The 4316-nt window shown below is 42.8% G+C and overlaps 1 pseudogene; it reads left to right on the forward strand.

Moving 5' to 3' along the window:
- The first annotated feature begins 1852 nt into the window (after positions 1-1852).
- On the forward strand, positions 1853-2324 carry LOC116597584 (annotated as a pseudogene).
- The last annotated feature ends 1992 nt before the right edge of the window (positions 2325-4316 follow it).

Here is a 4316-nt window from a genome sequence, read left to right on the forward strand (position 1 = left end):
CATCAATAAAAGGCATCATGTTATCTCTTTGCCTGCTTTCTCCTGGACTTGGAGGATCTCAGCAAAACAGATAAGAAATGTCAAAAACTCTCGTGCTTTGAAAGCACAAGACTGATTTAGAAAATCAACAAGTGAATAATTTGGTTGTAAAATCCCCTTGATCAACTCCCATAATTCCACTGTTATGGATCAAATTGCGTCCCTCACAAAAGAGATGTTGGAGTCCTACCCCAAGTACCTCAGAATGTGATCTTATTGGGAGGTAGGGTTTTTACAAAAGTAATGAAATTAAAATGATGCCATTAGGTTGGGCCCTAATCCAGTAGGACTGGTACCCTTATAAAAAGGAAAAATTTGGATGCAGGGAGAGATATATCCCATAGAGAGGATACCGTATGAAGAGAGAGAATACAGTTGTTCACAGAGAGAACATGGTTATCTAGAAGCCACAGAGAGATCCGTAGAGCAACTCTTTTTCTTACAGCCCTGAAGGAACCAACCCTGCCATCACCTGGGATTCAGATTTCTTCGGAATTGTGAAACAATAAATGTGTGTTCTTTAAGCCACCCCATTTGTGGTACATTCTTACAGCAGTCCCAGCAAACAAATATAGATTTTCGTATTGGGAAGCAGGGAGCTATTGTAACAAATACCTGGAAGTGTGGAAGTGCTTTGGAACAAGGTAGTAAGTGGAAGCTGGAAGAGTTTTTAGTCGCATGAGAGAAAAAACCTAGATGGCCTTGAAAAGAATGTTGCTGCAAATGTGAGTGCTCGAGGTAAAAATGAGGAGCATGTTACTATAAACTGGAGGAATGGTGATCTTTGCTAGAAAGTGGTAAAGGACTTGGCTGGTCGGTGTTCCCTAGAATGGAAAGTAGGACTTAAAAATGATGAGCTTGGAGGGTAAACCCTCTCGAGTCCTCTCCCTCCTTGGGAGCTTTGTACTATGACTTCACTAATGCTCAATAAACCTTGCTTTGATGCCCACCAAAAAAAAAAAAAAAAAAAAAAAAAAGGAAAGAAAGGAAGGAAGGGGGAGGGAGAAAGAAAGAGGAAAAGAAAAAAAAATGATGAGCTTGGATATTTAATTGAAGAGATTTCTAAGCAAAGTATTGAAGACATAGCTTGGTTTCTCTTTGATGCTTATGGTAGATACAAGAGGAGCAAGATAAATTGAAGAAGCCAAAAGGACCCAGAACTTGAAGAGTTGGAAAATTCTCCACCTGTCCATGTTGCAACAAAATGACAGTATGCTCTGGAGAAAACTCCTGTGTGTCTGGACAAACATCTGCCACAGAGATTCAGCATATGACTTGGGGATGTAACTACCCATCTCAGTAAAAACAGTGCCCACCTGGTCCAGAGGAGACAGGGTCAGGACAAAATGAAGGAAGGCTGGCAGATTCCTGGGATTCTACTGGCAGGAAATGGACTGATAGAGCTATTCAGCAATGAACACATTAATGTTTAAGAAAGGGAAGAATGACCCAAAAGGCTGTTCAGAGGCTGGTGGCCACTGCCACCAAGAGCCTAGAAGACAGGCTAAGCGGGTGGGGCGGTCTCCTCCTTGGTGCCAGAGGCCTGGGCTACCTCCTCCATTCCACATGGAAAAACCAGCCTCTTTGTCATTCTCTGCTTCCCCTCCTGACTTCCCTGTTTCTGTGGTCTCACTTCCAGTAACCCAAGTTCAAAAACTGTCATCAGTGGCCCCTTTCCTTTCACTCAAATTCAATTATGCAGCTGGTCTTGTCGATTCTTCCACTCTTCACAATCATCACTGATGCCTAGGACTGTACTTTTAGTAATAAAATGCATTCTTTACTCTTTCCGCCATCTTTCTGTGCTACCATAATGATGCACATGAATGTCTTGGCAGATGCTCTCAAGAGTATTAACAGTGTTGAAAAGAGAGGTAAATGCTACATTTTTATCAGGCCAAGCTCCCAAGTCATCATCCAGTTTCTATGATGATGAAGAATGGTTACTTTGGTGAATTTGAAATCCTTGATGATTATACAAGTGGGAAAATTGGTGTGAACCTCACAGGCAGGTTAAACAAGCATGGAGTGATCAGCCCCAGATTTGATGAACTCAGAGATCTAGAAAAATGGCAAAATAATCTGCTCCTGTCCCACCAGTTTGGTTTCATTGTACTGACAACATCATTTGGCATAATGGACCATGAAAAAGCAAGACGAAAACACAGGATGGAAAATCCTGGCATTCTTTTTCTAGGGATGTAATATATACATGCAAATAAAGTGCCTCAGTGGACCAAAAAAAAAAAAAAAAAAAAAAAACCAAAAGAAAGAAAAAGAAAGGGAGAGAGAGAAGAAAATGCATTCTTAACTCATTTTACAACATGGTACAAGAACTTTACATGGCTTACGTTCTTTAATCTTTATAACCATGCAATGTGATGGTATACTATTCATAGTCATTTTACAACTAAGAAAAATTGAGGCTCAGACAGGTACTGAATGACTAGTTTGCCAAAGATCACACAGCAAAGAAGCGTCTGAGAAAAGAAACTTGACCCAGATATTCTGGAGCCCTGAACCACACTCTAACTGACACACTCCTTCCTTTAAAACATCTCTCATGGTTGTTTCTTCCTGTCCATTCCCACTGCTACTAACATAGTTTCATAACCTTTTATTCATAACCCATTCCCTCACCCTTTTATTACTACACAAATCTCCTTGTGTTTCTCCCTTGCTCCAGTCTATCCTCCTTCCGAACGGTCTTTCTGATCTCATCTAGAAACAAGAAAATCTACCTTTGAGTTAATTCTTTTTGTTAATATTTTATTTATTTATTTGATAGAGAGTGAGATCTCAAGTAGGCAGAGAAGCAGACGGGCGGAGGGTGGGGAACAGCCTCCCTGCTGAGCAGAGAACCCGATGCAGGACTCGATCCCAGGACCCTGAGATCATGACCTGAGCTGAAGGAAGAGGCTTAACCCACTGAGCCACCCAGGCACCCCCCTTTGAGTTAATTCTTAGCTCGATGACTTTCAGTGACTTCTCATTGCCGGTAGGATAAAGTCTAAGTATCCTAGACTGGCATTTCATAGTATCTGCTCATCATGACACCTTTTAAAATCTTGCTCACTTAAAGTCCAGTCTCTTTGTGAAAACATACCTGTTAAACTTTTATCTGAGCATTTCACTAGACAAATGTTCCCTGTCCTTGCAATGCTACCAATTATAATTTTCATCTAAACCAATCTCGGGTTTAAGATGCCAACCACAGAGCCTGCGATCATCATCTCCCCTCAAAACTCCCTCTCCCAGAGTTCTCTGTCTACCTCCAACTCCTTAGGATTCACCTGAAATCTGATGCTGCTTTTGACTCCTCCTCTTCACCTGACCTGCTGCCAAATCCTATTGCTTGCTCTGCCACTAAAGTCCTCTTTCATCTCTCCTTTCCCTTCCATCCTCACTATCTTGGGTCTCATTTGTGCTCTTCAGCTTGAGAATATAAGAGAACAACCATTAGATTAAACTTTCACACCAAAATGAGCAAAGATTGACAGGCCAGAGGGGCCAGAGGGAAGAGAATCAGGAGAGAGATAACAAGAGCCTACTTGGAAAGAGCTAGACCTAGAGAAAATGGAGAGATAGTAAAATTCACATGAGGAGAGCCTGAATGGCTCAGTCGTTTCGCATCTGCCTTCAGCACGGGTCATGATCCCTGAGTCATGGGATCGAGCCCCACATCAGGCTCTGTGCTCAGTGGGGAGCCTGCTTCTCGCTCTCCCACTCCCTCTGCTTGTATTTCCTCTCTCGCTGTCTCTCTCTTTGTCAAAGAAATAATTACAATCTTAAAAGATAATCAATCAAGTCCACAGGAATAGGCATGGGGGTGGATGGTGGGAGGTGCTAAAATCTTGAAGATGAGGAATTTGAGAAGAAAAACCAAGGTAGGAGAGAGGTGACTGTGACTATGAATCAGGTCCTTTTAATTTACCTTTGGAAGACAAATGAAGCTCAGTATTCCCTTTAAGTCACATTTTGGCTGTTAGTATTGTGCATCTTTGACGTAGGGGTCTTCTCTGAGTCTAGGCAGATAGTCTTCTAGCTCTATCTTCTGTGCAATTCTGCTCTCAAATGCCTACCACAACTACTTCTACATGGCAATTGAGGCTCTGAATCAATGGCCCAACCCACCATTCCTCAGCACCACCACCCCTGCCCAGCTGACCCCATCACTGTGCCTCTCCTTGCTGACCCCATCACCGTGTCCCCCCACTCCCACCAGCCCCATCACTATGCCTGCCCCCCTACGAGCCCCATCACTGTGTCCCCCTTGC

This window comes from Mustela erminea, chromosome 8, assembly GCF_009829155.1.
Source record: "Mustela erminea isolate mMusErm1 chromosome 8, mMusErm1.Pri, whole genome shotgun sequence".
Lineage (NCBI taxonomy): Eukaryota > Metazoa > Chordata > Mammalia > Carnivora > Mustelidae > Mustela > Mustela erminea.